This window comes from Schistocerca cancellata, chromosome 3 (assembly GCF_023864275.1).
Source record: "Schistocerca cancellata isolate TAMUIC-IGC-003103 chromosome 3, iqSchCanc2.1, whole genome shotgun sequence".
Lineage (NCBI taxonomy): Eukaryota > Metazoa > Arthropoda > Insecta > Orthoptera > Acrididae > Schistocerca > Schistocerca cancellata.
The window spans coordinates 292,961,308-292,983,481 of record NC_064628.1 but is presented as its reverse complement, the minus strand read 5'-3'; the positions used below and the strand labels follow the sequence as shown (position 1 = coordinate 292,983,481).

The 22,174-nt window shown below is 41.0% G+C and overlaps 1 protein-coding gene across 1 annotated transcript in view; it reads left to right on the top strand.

Annotated features, from left to right (window-relative positions):
• Window positions 1-22,174, top strand: part of LOC126174989 (post-GPI attachment to proteins factor 3) — a 97,204-nt gene that overhangs the window by 20,203 nt on the left and 54,827 nt on the right. The gene's annotated exons all lie outside the window — the stretch shown is intronic.

Here is a 22,174-nt window from a genome sequence, read left to right as displayed (position 1 = left end):
CACTCGTATGGAGTTTCTGGAAAATATTCACTACATGAAGAAAACAACGAGAATGGAGACTTACTATGCAAATTCGCAGCAAGGAATAATATGTTTATTAAAAGTACCTGATTTCCACACAAAAGGATCCATCTGGGTACTTGGAAGTCTGCAGTCAGTGGGTAGTCAATCAGATTGACCATATTTTAGGACCTAGAGACATACAGGGCAATGGAAACAGAAGCCTTAAAAATTGGTCTCATAGTAAATGAAAACAAAACACATTATATGGTAATGTCACAATCTGAGTCCAGAAGAACCCCTAAAAACCTAAACAACAATGGGAAATGCTTCAAAGGAGTGTCCTCTTTTAACTATTTGGGAGCCATGATAACAAATGATAATGGTATTGTAACAGCTGTAAGGAAAAGAATACAAGCAGGAAACAGAGGTTACTTTGCAAATGTGCAACTTTTCAAAAATAGCTTTGTTACAAGAAAAACAAAACTGCTAATACATAATTCCGTAGTGCGTCCAGTTATCACATACGGGTCAGAGGTAGTGATGTTGACAGAACACAATACAAATGCACTGAGAACCATTGAGCAGAAAATACTACGCAAAATCTATGGGCCAATAAGGGCGGAAGAAGTTTGGAGAATAAGCTACAGTGCCGAGTTACAAGAGTTAATACAAGGCAGGTACATAGTAAAATTTGTGAATTCACAGCGAATACGATGGCCAGGACGCTTGGAGGGAATGGCAGAGGATAGAATTCCAAAGAAAATGATGAAAGGTGTGATCCATTCAGCTAGGCGAAAAGGGAGACCTAGAAGAAGACGGATCGACGAGATATCACCAGTATGGGAGTCTGGCGGTGGAAAAGAGCAGCAAATAACCGAGAAGTGTGGAGGAAGATTGTTGAAGAAGCCAAGGCTCACCAAGGGCTGTAGCACTACTGAAGAAGAAGAAGAAGAAGAAGAATTAAGATTTATGGTTCAGCAGCACCCTCAGAGTTGCGTTGCTCGACCCATTGCACCACTGCTGAATTTGACTAGCGCAGGAGCTTTTAGAATGAGTCCAGTGACCAGCGTACTGGTGGAGGCTGGAGTCCCTCCATTGAAGATCAGACATGCACAACTGCTCACCAGTTACATTGCACACATTCATAGCTCTCCTGAACATCCTAATTACTGTCTTCTTTTCCCAACCACGGCAGTTCACCTCCTGCATTGGTGGCCCAAATCAGGGCTAATGATTGCAGTTCACATGCAATCGTGTCTGAACTGGAGTCCTTGTCTTTACCACCTCTCCTCGAGGTCAATTCATGTACACCTCCATGGTGTCGCCCTAGGCCGAAGCTTCACCTGGACCTTTCATGTGGCCGTAAGGGCTCCATTAACCCTGCGGCTCTCCATTGTCACTTCCTCTCGATTCTTGATGTGTTCCAGGGCTCTGAAGTGGTTTACACTGTTGGCTTGATGGCTGATGGTCACATTGGCTTTGCCTATGTTCATGGCAGCTATATTGAACAGTATTCCTTATCCGATGGCTGCTGTGTATTCAGTGCAGAGCTGGTGGCCATATCTTGTGCACTTCAGTATCTCGGTTCATGATCTGGGGCTCTGTCCTTCTTTGGCCGTTCTGCAACTTCATCTTTGGTTGTTGGACTCGTTACCATTGATTTTAGCATACAATGCCTCATCGGCTGATTTGGTTTTATGTTTCATCCATGAGGGTAGGTTTTATCATTTGATCTGAGTTTTAGCACATGTCCTTTGTCCCTCTGTGTCTTCCACCCTAGTGCTTTCAGGGTTTTAATGTGTTGCAGGGTGGCTGGGTTTTCCTTTGTATTTTCACGGTCACCCAGCCACTGTAATCTGCTTTCTTGTTTTACTCTGTTCTGTTTCTAGTGTCTCTCTGTTTTCTTGTCCTCTTTTGTTCCTTTTAGTGTTTGTTGCCTTTACTTCATTCTTGTGGTCTTTCCTTTCTTTCTGTATTGTATTATATGTCTCGTCTGTTTTATTGTCACACTTGTGGCATTTTTTTATTAGGAACAAGAGACCGATGACCTCGTAGTTTGGTCCCTTCCCCTCTCTTTTAAACCAACCAACCACAAAAAGTAAAGGTCCCAAGTTCGAGTCTCTGTCTGGCATGCAGTTCTAACCTGCCAGGAAGTTTCATATCAGTACACGCTCCACTGCAGAGTGAAAATCTCATTCTGGGAACAGAAAAGTAAAGTACCAGGGAAAGTTAGCTGCAAGGGAACTAGGGTCTCCAGAACAGATCTGTTGATTGAGAGGGTGATGAAATCAAATAAGTGTGACTGCAAGCGAACATTTAACAAGGAAGTGTATAGTTAGCACAAGTTGCTGTGTGGGTGCAGCATAAGAATGTCTGATTTTCAGTCCAGAAGTAAATTCATGAACTAATGCATCTATTAGGGATCTTACACATTTGTCCGAAAAAATGGAAAAGCACAAAAACTCCCACTCAACACAAAAATGCAAAATAGTGAGTTGCGAACCTTGCACATTTTTTCATTATTGCCCTAAACTTAGTTATTTTCAAAATGACAAAAGTCCACAAAAAATGCATATTATTATTATTATTATTTATTTATTTATTTCCTTTCTCAGATGTTATGTCTGGTTAAAAATGGAAAGTGACGCGGACCTTGATCAAGCGTGACTTCTTTTTAACTGTACGATATATGTTACATTGCATTTAAGAACTTTCGGGTAATTGAACATGTATCATTAATTACAGATTTCTGTAGTTGTATATATACGTTTGGATGTAGCTGTATTGCCTTGATGTACTGGTGGATATTGTGTGGTATGACTCCTGTAGTTGATAGTATAATTGGTATGATGTCAACTTTATCCTGATGCCACATGTCTTTGACTTCCTCAGCCAGTTGGATGTATTTTTAAATTTTTTCTCCTGTTTTCTTCTGTATATTTGTTGTATTGGGTATGGATATTTCGATTAGTTGTGTTAATTTCTTATTTTTATTGGCAGAGTATGATGTCAGGTTTGTTATGTGGTGTTGTTTTATCTGTTATAATGGTTCTGTTCCAGTATAATTTGTATTCATCATTCTCCAGTACATTTTGTGGTGCATACTTTTATGTGGGAACGTGTTGTTTTATTAGTTTATATTGTATGGCAAGTTGTTGATGTATTATTTTTGCTACATTGTCATGTCTTCTGGGGTCTTCTGTATTTGCTAGTTTTGTACATCCGCTTGTGATGTGATCTACTGTTTCTATTTGTTGTTTGCAAAGTCTGCATTTATCTGTTGTGGTATTGGGATCTTTAATAATATGCTTGTGTAATATCTGGTGTTTATTGTTTGATCCTGTATTGCAATCTTGAATCCTTCTGTCTCACTGTATATATTGCCTTTTCTTAGCCATGTGTTGGATGCATCTCGATCGATGTGTGGCTGTGTTAGATGATACGGGTGCTTGCCATGTAGTGTTTTCTTTTTCCAATTGACTTTCTTCATATCTGTTGATATTATGTGATCTAAAGGGTTGTAGAAGTGGTTATGAAATTGCAATGGTGTAGCCGATGTATTTATATGAGTGATTGCTTTGTGTATTTTGCTAGTTTCCGCTCGTTCTAGAAAGAATTTTCTTAAATTGTCTACCTGTCCATAATGTAGATTTTTTTTATGTCGATAAATCCTCTTCCTCCTTCCTTTCTGCTTAATGTGAATCTTTCTGTTGCTGAATGTATGTGATGTATTCTATATTTGTGGCATTGTGATCGTGTAAGTGTATTGAGGGCTTCTAGGTCTGTGTTACTCCATTTCACTACTCCAAATGAGTAGGTCAAGAGTGGTATAGCATAGGTATTTATAGCTTTTGTCTTGTTTCTTGCTGTCAATTCTGTTTTAAGTATTTTTGTTAGTCTTTGTCTATATTTTTCTTTTAGTTCTTCTTTAATATTTGTATTATCTATTCCTATTTTTTGTCTGTATCCTAGATATTTATAGGCATCTGTTTTTTTCGTCGCTTCTATGCAGTCGCTGTGGTTATCCAATATGTAATCTTCTTGTTTAGTGTGTTTTTCCTTGACTATGCTATTTTTCTTACATTTGTCTGTTCCAAAAGCCATATTTATATCATTGCTGAATACTTTTGTTATCTTTAGTAATTGGTTGAGTTGTTGATTTGTTGCTGCCAGTAGTTATAGGTCATTCATGTGGTCATGGTCATATGTCATAGGTCAAATGTGTGATTTTGTGTTGGTATGTTCCAGTAATATTGTATCCATAATTTGTATTATTTAGGATGTTGGATAGTGGGTTCAGAGCAAGGCAGAACCAGAAAGGACTTAATGAGTCTCCTTGGTATATTCCACGCTTAATCTGTATTGGCTGTGATGTGATATTATTTGAATTTGTTTGGATATTAAGTGTGGTTTTCCAATTTTTCATTACTATGTTTAGGAACTGTATCAGTTTAGGATCTACTTTGTATATTTCCAATATTTGTAGTAACCATGAGTGGGGTACACTATCAAAAGCGTCTCAGTAATCAATGTATGCGTACTACTGTGCAGTGATGCTGCAAATGCTTATTATACCATCAGCCAGTTGTTGATTGCCAAACTCCTCCAAAATCTGTAGCAGAGACTGTGGTATTACATAATCCTCCAATAAAGCAGTCCTGTGTTCCCTGACGGAATCCGATGTTGTATTGCAGGCAACAGCTATTGCAGAAAGAATAAGTCTTGAAATTCTAAAAACAGTTTCTCTACCTGCGCCCTCTTGGTCCTCTTTAAATGCTCCAGCTTCTCACGAAATGTAGTCGTAGCAGCATCCTATGCAGCAGTCTTCCTCATTCGGAATTTCCAGCATTACCAATCCACATTGATGGGCATCACCTTGCCTCTGTCACTTCCTTGTGTGCAAACAATACTATTATTATCAAACAACACACTGAAAGTAACACCCCACTATCTTCCAGTGGTTCCACTATACATAACACACAAATTGGTAAGTTAGGCTCCACACCCGCACTTAGCGACTTCCCAGTTTTACTTTACACACAGTCTTGTGAATTAAGCCTAAATGTCATTGTTCATGGTTTAACTGGATTGCCTTGTGCAACACACACTCCTTGTGACAGATCAACATTGATGACAGCTTCCTCTAACTGGAATGACTTCCCACTAAGTTCCAAAACATGTTGTTGAAGGTCAGTTAAGGCATGATGTTGATGCATGAAGTTATTTCATTATATTCTTGATTACTGGTCCATTAATTGATATTCCGACACCAAGCCTGCCTATAAATTACATAAATTTGCATATAATAGAGGTCAGACTTCCATAGACAAGCCAATGAAATAAGAATATGTAAAGAGAATAAAATACTGGATTTGCATTTACTTTTTGTTGGTGGGTTCACTTTTATCATACAAGGCACCTTAACAATTGTATATTTTAAGATTCTTTTGTTCTTAGTCAAGGCCAAAGCTGCTGTATCTGACTTGGATATTGTAAATACCGACTCCGTAATAAAATAAACTCTTTGCTATGCAAGCTATTATTAAATGAAATGCTTTGAACTGTTGTGTGGCTGCTACTGTGGAAAAAGACATAAAATATTTTGTCATATTTGAAATTGCCACGTAAAGGCAGCTGATTGTTGCACACCAGTGGTATTCTGTTTTCTGGTGGTGCGGCAGCTGTAAATTGCTAGAAATTGTTTAAATGTTCAAAACATTGATGTGAGAAATTGGAAGGTTACTTTAAATAATAAAAAGATTAACATTTTGTGCATATACTAACAATGACCCCCCCCCCCCCCCCACACACACACACTTACACACATCTCCTCACCAAAAATGACTCTCCAAGAACAGCGGAAACAAAAGTAAGGCAGACAGCAGATGTAGCGGCTATTACAACTGCTTATTTTATAGAACAAGAAAATTTATTATTTTGTACAATTGCAGTTGTCAGGTATGATAGCTACATTGTTCAGGCTATGTCTCCAATGGAAAATAATTACTGTTCACTTCAGACATTTTATTAATAAGTTACAAAAATAACTCTGTCTATAATGTCCAAATTTTGGGACATTATAAACTCTAACCCTAGGATCATGCTGTGTCCCTTGCTTACATAAGACACTAGTCCCACACACTGCTTAAACTTGGTCATCTCCAATGAAAAACTCATTACTACCAACCCCAGTGGTCATATATGACTATACCCTAAGCCACACAACTTACAACATGATGCATTCCTTTGCCTCTCACCCACTAACTCTTTCGAGGCCACTGACACATGTGCTCCTTTGTCCAACAAAAACCTGTACTGAAGGTTTACTTATTCTACCCACATGGCACATTACACCTCTGCATTTGTTTTCGCAACATTTACTTTTACTGGCCATGCCTTATGTCGGATCTGGCATTCTCTCTCAATTATAATGTGTGCTTATTATCACCCAGACCACCCCTACTATTACTCCTATAGCTCACTGCTGATCCATACTATCTTGGTCATAATTCCCGTTAACCTGCCAGTATTTCATACCATCCTTACTACTTCATGGTTGGCAACATTGCTTATGCACATGTACTGTGCTCCCACAATTAAAACATCTCATTGATGCAATCACATTTCTCTGTCGAAACACCAATTTTGTCATATTACAGTGCCAGCCTACCTGCTGCATGCAGATCCTTAGGTGCACCAGTGTGCAGCCTCCTAGACATTTGTGTTGCTAAACCCTTCAGGAAAGCACCAAGTGCCCATTGATTGGTTTTTCTAGCAACACCTTCTTCACCTCCTCACTATGTGTTAAGACTTATGCATGCATATTAAGTTTCCTAATCCTATCCACAAAATCATCTACAGCTTCATTATGCCTTTTTGAAATTACTCTCAATTGTTCATGGAAAAACCGTACACTGTTCTGCTTTCTATATCTCTGTGCTAATCCTTGCCCGAGTTGTTCAAAATTTTCTGCCTTGTGCAGTGCCTCTGTGCACTGTGCAAATGACTTTCCATCTCCCAACAGGTGCAGCCTTGTTATCTGTAACAATTGTTTGACAAACTCACTATGTAAGCCAATGACAACCCACTGAAAAAGGGAGAAACAAGGTTCCCAATTGCTCCTGGATTGTGTAACTTCAATAATGCTATCTCCTCATCAATCTCTGCTAGCTTGTTATTCACAAAACATATTCTCTCCCCTTGACTGGATGGCATAATTAGCCACTGACTATATAGCTACCTCATTGGGGATATTTTGTGTGCCTGATTTTGCCACTGCATCACAATTACCCATTTCCACAATCCACTACTAACACCTCAGTAAGAAAATGGACAGGGCACTCTGTAGCTACTGGTATTACCACACTCACTTTTTCTGTCTAATCATGAGCCACCTGGATTCCCTACACTGTCTCATCCTGTGATCAAAATGATTACATGTAAAACAAATCACTGGTGTAGACTTGGCACAAGGAGCAGAATCCCCAAGTAAATAGCACTGTGTACACTGGTTATAGCCATTCATTTCTAGGATTACCCCTAAACTGAGAGATCCATCGGCTCTTTTGATATCACAAAAGTGACTCTACAGTTATTATGGCCCCTAACTCTCAATTCCATGCTTGTCACCAGAAAAGAACAGAATAGGTTTCACCTGCCCCACAACAACTATATTGAAGGCTGTGGCTTGGATGTTGTGCTGTCCACTTCGGCAGCATCAGCTCTTTGGTGGCAGTGGGTCGAGATGCCCAGTAGATATACTGCTGACCAAAAGAAATGCTTTCATTCAACTCTAATTACACATTGCATCATTAGCTTAGCAAGGCAAACACACCTCACTCCATTGACGCTGGCTGCTGCTAGCTTGTGGACAGCTGCTTCCATCAAGTGAGGAGATGCTCACTTCGGTGCACTGCAATTAAGACATCAGGTCAGAGGATGGCTGGCAGCCTCAGTAGGCCATGGCTGTAAGTCAGTGTCGCTGTCTGCTCTGCTGTGACGATGTTTATGTGGGGAATGGCCATACTTGCAACTCAGCCCTGCATGCGTACACTGCAGCAGCATATGGAGACTGCTGTGCTCAAGGCATGACCCACTGCCCTCTGGCAGGACTCGGATAGTGGCTGGCTTGATGGCAGGTCAGTGGGACTGTGGCACCAAGTCCTGCAAGAAACTCAGTGTGCTGGTGACAGCTGGGCCCAACCCAGTCTCGAAACAATGGCTGCTGCTGGTGATGCCCAGTCATCTCATTGTCTGGCATGGCCCTGACGTCACCATGTGCTGTCAGACCCTGAAGTGCCTCGGCCTCAAAATCAGACCTGTATGACTCTGGTGTGCATTCGTTATGCCGAAACCTGGTACCAAGTCATGTAGTCCATAGCAAGAGTCTTGCTCTGGTAGGGTGACGCCGATCCACTGGCTACGGCTATTACAGCTGCGCGGTGCAGTTTTCGTTGAGTGTGGCTAGCCCATCTTGCAATACTGTGTACATGTTATTTGGACCCACATGTCACTGCATTGTGGCTATCAGCTGCTATTGCAGTACTTCACTACCACGACTTATGAATTTCACTAAAAACTGGGTAATGACACTACAGAATATTTCCTGATAAATATGGGAATCTGTCTGAATGATTCTATATGATTTGTTCTTCTCATAAGGTTTCATCCTTGCTGTGCATAGAATTAATTAATTGACTTGTATGTTAACCACATGGAAAAAAAGGGAAAACTTGTGTAATAATATACACATCAATTACCCTTAAACACTAGGTATGAAATTTTAATTAAATATGAGCTTTATACATCCACACCTATGAATAGCTATGTACATATTTACACAATGTATTGTCATTACACATTCAGTGTATTAATGGAAATATTTCGTTATTTATCTTGATGTGTTGCCCTTGCTTTGGCTATAGCTAATAAAGAATTGCAATATGGACAGGAATATGGTTCTATAATGTCCCCAGTTTGACATTTTTCTAATGTCATCAAACATGGTTGGCTTGCGGGAATTGAATATGAGGGGTAACAAAAACATTCACTGATATGACATTTAAGTGACATGTGCAATCTTTTAACACACCTAGTTTCTTTTCAAACATTTAAATATATTGCAGTAAAACCTTACTCAGATCTGCCCTTGGTCTCTAGTTAAATGTTGATATTCTGAGACTCAGTTCAGCGAGTTTTTCAGTTTGCTGCGAGTATTGTTTTTGCATCTTCTTGCGTTGTAATTTGATTTTTATCCCCGTACTTGCCCTATCCAAGTTCTGTGTTTACCAAATCAGTTGCCAGCTCACGTCTATTAACATTGTAAATTTGCATTTTCCAACAGAGGGATCTATTTCTGCTTAACTCTTGTGTAGAAAATCAATACCCATTACACAGTCTGTAACTACAGCATTAACTACAAGGAATGTGCCAGCTGTGGCTACACTTCTAAAATGTAATAGGTATACAGGCCTGCTGTCTCACATTCTGTGATCAGGTGGCTGTAGCTCCCATGATTCAGCAATTACTGATTGGCTAAGTTGGCATGACTACCGTCTCTCATAATTTTTCATAAAGGCTGTGGGATGTCATGCTTATTGCTGCACCTGTGTCCAAAATCACAACAGTAGGAATATCTCTTACATTTGCATTGAGTGAATATTGGGCTGAGCCTGGCAGTTTCAGATATTAGAACATAATTTGTCACTGATATCACCACCATTGTCATACCTTGTAATCTTGGTTTCTTTCTGTCTGCCCTGTCCCATGTGAAGGTACAAGATTTTCCAGAAGTTTTGTAGCCAAAGGTTATCTAACCCCCAAGGGTCCCACAGCATTTTTGTGGGTATGTGTGTGGCATACATGGGGTCCTGCACTATTGCAGCCTTTCTTCTGTTCTGGGCTGCATTCCTTCCCCATATCCACTCCTTCCCATCCTAACTCCTCCCACTCCTGCTCCCCCAACACCCCCCACTACTCCTTGTCTAACTCAGTGTTTCTCTCTATGACGACCTGTCTATTCCCTCGGTTCCTCTATTCCTTTTGGTTTTGTGTTGCCATGTTGCTTCTTTTTTTGGTCCCCCTAGGGGTTTGACCTCCCTCTCTAAATTCTGTTTCTGTAGTATGATACATCTGGAGAAAAACTCCCTCTCCAGAACTCAAACGTGGATTTGTATCTCCCCTCTACTCCTTCCCCCTCCCCCTCTCCTGCTCTCTCCTCCCCTCTCCCCTCCCCCCTCCCCGCCTCTCCTGCTCTCTAGGTCAACAGCATGTGTAGCCAGCCATGTAATGGGGGCTGTTGCGTACCCATCTGGCAGAGCTCCCTGACAACACAGATATCATATTTCTGGTACCTGAGCTATCACTACCTCTTGCTCTTTCTGGAGTGTTGGAACTGCTGGTAATGATTGGTGTGCGAGGTTGCCCTTGCCACGGCCGGGTGGTGCCCACAAAGTGAGGCTCCTGATCAGAGTATTTGGTACCAGGGTGGATGCTCTGCACGTGAAGTGCGCTAAGCTCCATATTCTGGCTGCTCTTTTGCAGCCTTTTCTTCAGACAGGAACAGTTCTCTCTCTACTCCTACTTTTGCTTCCTCGACTTTTCCCTACCTGACTACCTCCTGGGAGGAGGGCCAGGCCCAGTAGTTTGGGTTGAATCTCTTTCCCCATTACTTGGGTTTGTTTCAGACAGATGGGGAGACTTTTTCCACTGCCAAAGTGCTCTTCTTTGTAGAACATACCGAGGATAAGTTTGGTGAAGTTGACTCATTTAGTATAATGTGATCTGGTTTCCTACTGATTAACACCTCTTCTGCCACCCAGTTGGCTTCCCATTGTACTCGCAAGTACTTAAGTCAACATTACTCTTCACCAGTCCTTAAATATGATCCAGAGCATTATTTTCCCCAGGGACCTCCTCCTTCAGTCTAACGAGGAACTCGGAACTACTCTGAAATGACACAGCGTTCATTTCGTCTGACAAGTCCAAAGGATCCTAAGAACAATATTGTTGATTCCGGCACTTTAATCCTGGCTTTTGAGGGTGTTACCCTTTTGGAAAATGTCATCGTCATCGTTATGGTTTAACATTGTGATGTGAAGCCGTATATTCAACCTCCCATGTGCAGTTTCTGGTATCTTTGTTTTGGTCGCATGTCTTCACAAAGTGATACGAATCCTGTTTATGGTGACTGTGGCTACCCTCTCCATGTGGGGAGCCTTTGTACTCCAATGCCCAAGTGTGTGTACTGTTCTGGCCCACATTCTCCTTGCTCGCCAGATTGTCCCATCAATGTAAAGGAAAGGAAGATTCAGGAATTAATCTGAGGCTCGTTAGAAATTCAACCATCTCCACCCAGTATCTTTAACATCTGTCTTTGCTTCTGTTGCGTCCTTTCCTCCTCCTCCTCCTCCTCCTCCTCCTCACGTCTGTCCTGTTACACTTCCCTTTCCTCCTGCCTGGCAGTTCCCATTCCCTTCTGTCACAGAACTGCTCCTTCTTCTTGGTTGGAAAATAAACACTCCTCTCTAGCACCCTGTCAGAGATAGGGCTCCCTCTAGGAACCCTCCTCCCTGGTGTTTCCTGGACAAGAAGCCTGTTACTTGGTCGGATGCGGGACCCACGCTCTTTCAGATCTTGATGTTGTTGTGATGTTGTGACTTGCCCTCTTCCTGACCACACCTCTAAGAAGAAGAAGAAGATGAAGATGATGCATAAGTCTCAAGACGAGGCCGCCTCCTCCTCCCCCCCCCCCCCCCCCCCTCCTGCTGAAATCCTAGTGGGTGTCGCCTCCTCCTTCTCAGTCATGGTGTCGGGGTCTGAACTTACATTCATGAATGTCACTCCATCCTTACTGGTGACAGACACTAACTCGGCACAATGACTGATTATTGCCCATTCGATATCCATCTGACCTCTTATACTACTCTCCTCAAATGGAACTGTAATGGTTACTATTGTTGCCTTTCAGAATCACAATCTCTTCTTTCTGTCTCCTCTGTAGCTCATGTTGTACTGCAGGAATCTCGTTTTGTGGGTACTCATTCTATGACTCCTTGTTATTTTTGAGCCTTCTGCTAGAACCATATTGGCCCTTTGTGAACCTCCGGTGCTGTCTGTATGTTGGTCTGCATGGAAATTATTAGGTCTTGAGTTCCTCTTCATAATGTGCTGGAAGCGGTCGCCGTTCAGATCCATTTAGACTTGGCAGTAATGATATGCAGTCTTGTCTCCCCTCAGACTGGCCTCCTACACTTCCTGCTCTTTTTGCCCTCCTTTGACAGTTCACTCCCCCATTCCCTCTGCTTGAGGATTTTAATGCCCGTAACCCTCAGTGAGGCGATACTGCAACCACTGATTGGGGCAGGATTGTTGAAGACCCACGGGCAGGGCCTGACCTCTGCCGCCTTAAAACTTTGGCCCCCACACACTTTAGTGTGGCACATGGCACTTTCTCGGCGATTGATCTTACAAAATCGTAGCCCTGGATTTTTTCCCTCTGTTCAATGGGGAATTCATGACAGTTCATGCTACAGTGATTATTTTTCAACGGTCTTATCTTTTTTTAAGTATCAGTTGCCTGGACACACAGGTGGGTCTTTCATAATGCTGACTGGGGTGTCTTTTCCTTGGCTGCCATTCCAACTGCTCCACCACAAAATGGCATTGATTAGTCCATATGGAGTCTGACTGATGCCGTTTTTTCAGCAGTTGGTTTGGTGATTGCTTTTTCCTTGGATTTATTTCCCAATTGAAGACTGTCCCTTGGTGGATCCCTGAAATTCCAGTGGCTATTAAAGACCACCATTGTGCCTTACAATGCTGCAAATGGCATCTGTCTCTCAACCATCTCCTGGACTTTAAATGGTTTCATACCTGAGCCTGTTATCTTCTTGAACACCAGAAACAGATTTGTTGGGAACAATATGTCGCTGCCATAGGCCGCCACATTCCGACTTCATAGTTATGGGCAAAGGTCAGGCACATTTCTTGACACCATCCTCCTACAGGTGTCCAAGGAATTTCCCTGAATGGTGTTATTCTCACCAGCCCTGGTTCTATTGCCGACCATTTTGCCAGACATTTCGCCAAGGCCTCAGTGTCAGTCCTCTATTAGCTCGCATTCTGTCTTCTCAAACATTGTCTGAAACAACTGTGTGTTGGTATTCTGCATCATGTTTTCTGTTGTAACATCCCAGCAAGGGATGTAATGTTTCCTGAGCCGTCATGGTATATTACATTTGGCTGCGCCAGTCAAGACTCTCAAATTTCTTGTAGTTTTATACTTTTGGGGGTATCCAACGTAAGTTGCTGTTGACCTTCTGATTATATTGATTCCACTTATCTTTCCGAAATTCGATCTTGGCTTGTTAATAGAATTTATGATAAGTATTTCAAATCCTGTACTGATTATTGTAGGGCAGTGCTGGCTTCTTGGGAAGCTATCTTTTAAGGAATTTTCTAGATCAACTGAAAGGAAGTGTGTTTTCATCAGTGGAGGGAAGGCACAGGTCAGGATTGGTATCAATGTATCATCTAGCAGACTGAAAGGTGTTCATTTCTTTGGCATCATAACTAAGATAGAGTTTTTCTCCTTTTGCCATTCTACTAGTTGCTCTCCATTATCATCACTATTTTATAATCACAGGTAGTGTGATGGCTACTGAGATCTCATAAGTATATTCTTAGATATATACATATACTGAGATACTGAGGGTAAGACTGGAGTGGGCCACTAGGTGTTTGGTGGTTTGTAGACTGAATCAACAGTTAAGCCACTCAGCTCCAGAGTGTTTGCTTTGATGTCACAGATCTCTTGGCAACTCACTCCGTCAATATGTTGTTGTTGTGGTCTTCAGTCCTGAGACTGGTTTGATGCAGCTCTCCATGCTACTCTATCCTGTGCAAGCTTCTTCATCTCCCAGTACCTACTGCAACCTACATCCTTCTGAATCTGCTTAGTGTATTCATCTCTTGGTCTCCCTCTACGATTTTTACCCTCCACACTGCCCTCCAATACTAAATTGGTGATCCCTTGATGCCTCAGAACATGTTCTACCAACTGATCCCTTCTTCTGGTCAAGTTGTGCCACAAACTTCTCTTCTCCCCAATCCTGTTCAATACTTCCTCATTAGTTATGTGATCTACCCATCTAATCTTCAGCATTCTTCTGTAGCACCACATTTCAAAAGCTTCTACTCTCTTCTTGTCCAAACTATTTATCGTCCATGTTTCACTTCCATACATGGCTACATTCCATACAAATACTTTTAGAAATGACTTCCTCACACTTAAATCTATACTCGATGTTAACAAATTTCTCTTCTTCAGAAACGCTTTCCTTGCCATTGCCAGTCTACATTTTATATCCTCTCTACTTCGACCATCATCAGTTATTTTGCTCCCCAAATAGCAAAACTCCTTTACTACTTAAAGTGTCTCATTTCTTAGTCTAATTCCCTCTAGGCCATTTCTTACATAAGTGATAGAGCCATGTACTGGTGATGGCAGGTATCCTATCATTACACTCTTTGTTATATTATCTTCATTTAGATTGTGTTCTTGGAGAGATTTGATATTATTGGTATTATGATCAATGGCCAGTTTGCTCAGGTATTCACATTTGTGTTATTGATAGTCCTTCTACATTTATCTGTAATATATGGATACTTCATCCAAATTCTGTTGGCTCCGAGAAGAGCCTTTGTTGCAGTTTGTTTTCTTGTGCTTTTGGCTTGGATAGCCATGAGAAATCTTTGATATAGTATGGCTGTCGCGGGTGTAGACTTTTCACCGGGATACATCATCATGGAGGTTTTCTACACGTCACACTCTGGTGCCTCTTGTAAGTGGTGGGGTTATGTTCTCCATCACTTTTTCTGCATTTTGAGGTCTCCAGCTGCACTTTCACGTGCCTTTCTCCCCATTTTCTTCTTCCTTGATCCTTTCTCTAGTCATTTTTGACCTTTGGTAGATCTTGGGGTTTTCTTTCTTTGGGTTTCATGCATTAGGCCCTTCTTTGTTGTGTAGTTTTGTTGAATTGCCCGTTCCTGGTAGGACGACCTCACAGTATCGTCCCTTTAATGTTAAACTGACCAGCCAACCAACCAAAGTTTTTGGAAATAAATCTTTTCATTGATTGAGGATTAAATTTTTATTAGAAAGCTTTATTAGTAGCTATATGATTTGTTCATTTGTTTGTCCAGAAAAATTATCCAGAACTTAAAATTTTAATTATTATGTAAGAGGAATTATTAAGGAGCAAATCTAGTTCGTATGTTCTATTACTCGTCTGAGGTATTCTGTGTGGGCTCCATGCCATAACCAGAATGTTAAAACTGTACTTGGCAAGTAACTGGAGGTGTAAAAGAATCTTCTACACGAATTATGGGGTCAAGGAAGACCAACAACCAGGAGAGTATAACAATAATGTGTATCCTGATATACTGATGTATTGATACTCTTATTATCTTTTTTTGGGCAGGGGGGGGGGGGGGGGTGAGGGAAAGTTTGCAGTTTGTTCATGACAAGTTATAACTAGATGAGTAACCTCTGATCACGTTTTGTAATTAAAGGCACAAGAAAAGCCTTCTCTATACATCGGAGTTGATGAGTCCTTGGTTTGGTAGTAAGTTGAGCTCTTCTACAGACATGAGACGGATTATCAATGAGTGGGGAAGGGACGGGGGGTTGCAAACATCTTGGAGCTAAAGATGAGCAATAAATAAATTTATAAATTAACTGAATCCTCACACCCAATCTTCAGCCAGGTGTTTATACCATCAAGTGGCCAAATTTAATTTTCCAATTTTCCAGCACAGAAACAGACATCAGTTACCATCAGTTCTTGTTTCCATCTGAATTAGAACTCTGCCAGTTAGTACTCGTGTTATAAGTGGCTGGTTGGTAGTGCCACTAGGAACTGTTCCGCCTGTTGGAATAAATTATTCCCATAATTATTTCTAAGAGCGGTGTACTAAAACTAAGTTTCCCAAACTTCTTACAAATAGAAAACATTGTTTATTGTTATTAATTTATACAATGTTGAAAAGCTTACACTTTTGTCTATTTGTCAACAGTCTCCATTTTGTTTGACACACTGTTGAAGGCGGTGCTCCAGCTTTTGTATTCCTAAGTCGAAGAAGTCTCTCGCCAACCTGTTGAGGAAGTGAGTAACCTCTGCTCAAACTTCATCATCGCTCTTGAAGTGTTTGTCACCTAAGTGTTCTTTTAGCGTGGGGGAGAGGTGATAATTGCTGGGGGCTACGTCTGGGCTGTACATGGGATGGGGCATAACAGTCCACCCAGATTTCTTCAAAAGCTCCCTTGTTTGACGAGTGACATGGGGTCGAGCGTTGTCTTGAAGAAGCACTAATCCCTCCTTCAGTCGTCCTCTCCAGTGATTCTGGATTGCTCGCAGGAGTTTGGTCAATGTTTCACAATATCTGTCTGTGTTTATTGTTATCCCTGGTTGCATGAAATCAATGAGTACCACCCCCTTCCGATCCCAAAACACAGTCACCATAACCTGCCCTGCTGACTGCATTTGTTTGTATTTCTTTGGTTGCGTTGAACCGGAGTGATGCCACTGACAAGATTGTTGTTTTATTTCGGGGGTGTAATGAAACACCCTTGTTTCATCTCCTGTGATGATAGAGTCCAACAAATACTTCTTCTTGCCTCCCCTCTCAGATTGTTGTTGAAACTTGTGAGCACAATTAAGGTGTTGCTCCTTGTGTCCATCAGTCAGCATCCGGGGGACCCAGTGAGCACACACCTTGCAATAACCCAATGTTTCTGTTAAAGTTCTTTCAATTGTGCCATGGGAAGATGCAGGAATGTGTTCAACAAGTTCACGGACAGTGACCCTCTGATCTTTGAGCAGCTGACTGTTGATCTTCTGGACAATCGCACCCGAAACTGGTGGTCTTCCACTCCATTCTTCATCGTGAATTTCTGTGCCACCCTCAGCAAAAGCCCTGCACCATTTGCAGACATGCTGAACAGATATGCTTTCTTCACCATAAACCTCAGTCAGTTGCCGATGAATCTCCACAGGCAGTAACTCCTTGCCTGGAGAAACCAGATTACTGCTCAAACCTAGCCCTTGGCGGGAGCGGCGATCAACACTTCCATCTCTAGAATGAAAGTTTGGAAGGTAGGAGACGAGATACTGGCAGAAGTAAAGCTGTGAGTACCGGACGTGAGTCGTGCTTCGGTAGCTCAGGTGGTAGAGCACTTGCCCGCGAAAGGCAAAGGTCCCGTGTTCGAGTCTCGGTCGGGCACACAGTTTTAATCTGCCAGGAAGCTTCACTTCCATCTCGGACTGCTGCCAAGCCAACACTGAACAACATAGTGAATCCCGGATGGGTGGGCTCGAGAGTGGGAACCACTGCACGTGGCACTGTTGTTGGATTTAGCCTAGCACCTTCTCTCGAGGCTGTAGCTCGTTGGGAACCTTACTTTTGGAACAACCATCATATTATTGTTGTTATTACCATTATGGTTCTCACCATTCATCTTCTGTTGGCCATGATTATTTTCACAGATTTGTATGCACTCCTTTGTGATCATGGTGATTGTTGTTACCGTAATTGCTATTCTGGGAAGATGACTTTGTTTATTAAATGAATCAAGTCTAACACTGGCGTAAGTTCTTCTGTTTTAGATTGGCTACACTGACTAACTTCTCCCAAATATGAATGAATAGTTTTGACTTTAATATCCTCACTACCACATGTTGTGGTATTGAACTATCCCAATATGTGGTCTTACTTGGGTACTTTTCTAAAAATTTTCGCAGGCTCCCTTGGCGCATCTGGAAGGGCTTGGGATTGAATATCTCATTAGACAACCTATCCTGTACAGCCAACAATCCGTATTGGCCAAGAATGCGCTTTCAAATTCATCATAAGTTTGGCAATACTCAGCAATGTCTGTAGTCCACAAGGCTACATAACCCATAATAAAGCCTGACATGAAAACAGTTCCTTGCAAATCCAACGACGAATGTGGCATCAGTTCATGAAATGTTCTTATAAAAGCAACAGGATGCACACATCTTTTATCCAGCATGAAAACTTGAAATTATTGCTGCCTTCTAAGATTTTCTTCCCTCGTCATACTTGTGAAATGTGGCAGCACACCTGTATCACAGGACCAATTATATGATGCTGCACATGGCACCTAGATTGCACTTGCAGTAATTCTCTCTACATTGGCTTGGAAGAAAAATTTTCCTCCAAACCTGCCTTAGACATATTGTCCTTTGTTATATCTCATACTTCCAATAACTCTGTCTTCATTTCCTCTTATTAGTTGCTGAAGGCATTCTGCCATGGTGAAAGATCTTGGCTTAGCTTTTCATTTGTGTTTTGCAGTTCACTATTGTCTGGCTGATTTTTTACCTTTGAGGTTTCCGTAGAAATCTTACCAGTGGCTTCTTGTATTTTTATGTCAACTAACTGGAAAATTTGTTCATCTTGAGCTGAAGTCTAAGTAGTGAAATCGTCTGCTAAGATTTTTCGCTGTATTTCAAATTTGTTGCATGCCATCAACTCTTGCTGGGCAGAGAGATTATCTGCTTTAGATGCAAACTTCTGAACTGTTTCTGATAGCACAGTCTGTATGTGACTGACCTCATCCACTTTCATAGAAAGTTTTTGCACTGTTGTGGGAATGCCAGCAGATGTGAGCTACAAAGCAGCTGTCTCATCTGATAGTTCTTTCTATAGCACATCTTGCTTAGCAGAAAGTACTTTAATTTCGGTTGCAATAACAACCTGTCTCTTAGTAGTTTCCAGAATCTGAGTGAGGTCCCTCGAATCGGATATTTTTTGCTTGGTATCTCATTGTGCTTTCTAGCAAACACCAATGTGTTGTGTTTGTGTTTTTTAAAAGCATGGATTGTGCTGCTGACTTGCCAACATGACATCTGACTCGACTATTTTTTGAACAGTAGAATCCATATTAGTCATCTGTGATCGAGTCTTAATCATTCCAAGATTTTATCTAAATTCCCAAAATCCATACTCAGTTTAACAGTCAAACACCACACTGAAAATGTAGTTCATCGTAGTTATGCAAAATTAAGTATGTCACAGTTCGGTTTGTGATAAAAACATTCTCTAAGCACTATGCTATGATAGAAATTCAAATTACTTAAACAAATTATATCTACAGCATGTCTACAATACTATAAAGCACAGTATAGAATTGGTGATTGTGTTAAACTTAACACGGACACTCTTTTTATGAAAAAGTATAACTTTAGCTTCCGCGAAACTGCTCCGCTGATGAGATTCTTGTTAGTTCAGTGTGCTGGTACTTTGACTTTTTATGCCTATGATTAGTGCAATATTCAGTTATTTCCATGAAACAGAAATCACGGTTGTATTAATATACATAAAATAGCGACACATTTTTTCAAAGCATCCTGTCTTGGTTACCAGTTACAGCATGCAAATGCTTTAAACAAACAGAATATATGTAGGAGTATACCGTGTTCCCCATCCGGTGTAACTACATTCTAATAAATCTGATTTCTAATGCAAGTGATGCTAAAGCTAATCCCTGAAATGGGCTTGTATCATAAGTGCAGGTTCTATTGTTGCCAAATGAAAAAATGATTAATGATTGTGAAAGTTAGCTAACAACAGATAAGATACTAATGTGCAACACATTATAAATTTGACTGTTCCTTCAAAGTGAATGATAGGCATTAAATCTCTCCATAAAACTACTTAAATGTTTCATAGATCAGGATTGAGAAACTAGGAAGTATAACGTGATGAACACTCTGTGTGCTTATTAACTCAAGATAGCTACACAAAACGTACCTTCTCTTTTAGTCAGTGCAGCATACAGCAAACAACAAAGAGACTTTAACGTTACCGATAATGTGGTTTATTACTTCGTGATAACCAATAAGTCGAGTTGATAGTAGCGTGGAGCCTTAAAACATGATTGAAATATAGAAGCCTTGGATTCGTATGCTCCAAGCATAGATAAACCTACAGCACAAAATGCACACTCTTAAGTATGATACTACAGTAGTCCATCAACAAAGGAAGTAGCTTACAGAACACTTGTTTGACCTACACTTCAGTATTGTTCATCAGTCTGGGATCTGTACCGGGTAGGTTTGATAGAGGATGTAGAGAAGTTCCAAAAAGCCACACGTTTCATTACAGGCTCATTTAGCAAGCACAAAAGCGTGACAGAGATAATCACTCATCTCCATTGGCAGACACTACTAGATAGGTGTCTTGAATCATGGTGTGGAAAACTTAAAATTCAGAGGTTGTACATTCAACAAGAGTCAACCATTATCTCTGCTTACATACAGAAGGGTCCAGAAATATATAGACACTCTTTGATAGTCAATTTTAATGGAACAAAATGACATACCAGTAAAATTCTTGCACAAGAGGGCGAAGGGAGGTTATTTTGTGTGTTCAAAATGACTGCCATTAGCAGCCAAACATCAATGCTGCTTAACTGCTGACCAAACTACAGCTGTCAGTGGTGCCAATGTGGTAGCCGCACAGGATGCCTCAGTGGTTTCCAGTAGCTTGTTCAGTGTAGCTGGCTTCTGTTGAGAAACTTCATTTTTCAAGGTCCCCCATAGGAAAAAGTCAAGAGGTTTCAGGCCTGGAGACCATGGTGAGTAATCAACAGCTTCCCTTTGTCCTATCTGTCATCCAGGTAGACTTTCATCCAAGTAAGCTCTGTCATCTCAGTGTTAGTGAGGCAGAGCATCATCTTATTGTACATAAAATCTTTCATTTCGAAACACCTCTCAAGTGGCGGATAAAATTGGTGTTTGTAGCATATGAAGATACATATCACCAGTTAAAATATCTTCAAAGAAGAATGTGCCAGTCAAACCTCATGATGACAGATCACACCACATATTAACACCTGGTAGATTAACATGTTTGCCCTCGTGAACGTGAGGATTTTCAGGAGCCCAGTGCATACAATTGTGGCAGTTTACAGTACCATTCAGTTTGAATTGCACCTTGTCAGACCAGATAACCATCCCTGCAAACCATTCTCTCTTGCGAAGAGTGTTTTCAAACTACTTGCAGTACTCTCTCTTTCGATCCGGGTCATCCTCGTTCATAGCATGCAGCAATCTTGGAATGTACACTTTCCATTTAGCAGCATTCAGAATTTATTGTTACACTTGATCAGCCTACTTTAGGTTAGGTTAGGTTACAGCTCCACAGATTTTTGAGGTGACTTAATAAAATGTTGCAACACTGGCAGCTAGACTTGTTGATGTTAGACTTTTCCTTATACACATCCTGAACATTTCTGTCAGCTTCAAATTTATCTTGAATACGATAAATTATATGCATTGGTGGCTGAGTTCTGTATACATTATGCCATTGCCATTGTACCTTCATTATGTTTTCATACTTCCAGTACCACTTCAGTGTGTTGCTCAGACAACAGTCTTACTTCATTCATTGCTACACTATCATCTACAGGCTGGAAAATGCACACCAAGATCTTTTCAGAAAACAGTGGATTATGCTACCGTGCAAAATTGCAATAATATGTCATTTTGTTCCAAAGATATTAACTATCGAAGACTGTCTACATTTTTCTGGACCCTTTTGTATGTATCACTGAGAGACCATGAAGGTAGAATTGGAGAGATTCAAGCCCACACAGAAGTGTAAAGACAATTCGTCTTGCTATGATACCATATACAACTGGAACTGGAAAAAGGGGAAGCAACAGTGTTACACAGAGTGCGTTCTAACACCCACTGTAAGGTCAGTTGCAGAGTATAGATGTAGATGTATTAAAAATATGGTCTTTAGTTGAAATTTTGATTATAGGACATAATGCCACTTTACCTCTCAGGTACAGCATTGTGTTTATAATAGATAAGCACGCAACAATAATTGTTCACAGTAAGCCAAAATAAATTAGAAAAGTTTTGTTGAGTTACAGGACCACTATATTTCTTAGATGGGGCAGGTGGTAAAATACACTTCGGGATGGGTAGGAACTTCATGCTTTAGAACCTGCAGTAATGCCCATCCTTCAGGCGGTTTCATATTTCGGCTGGAAGCATTTACCACTGCTTTCAAGCCCTGCATGTCAACCTAACATTTTGCTCATTGAACATGCCTGGGATATGATTGACCAGATATG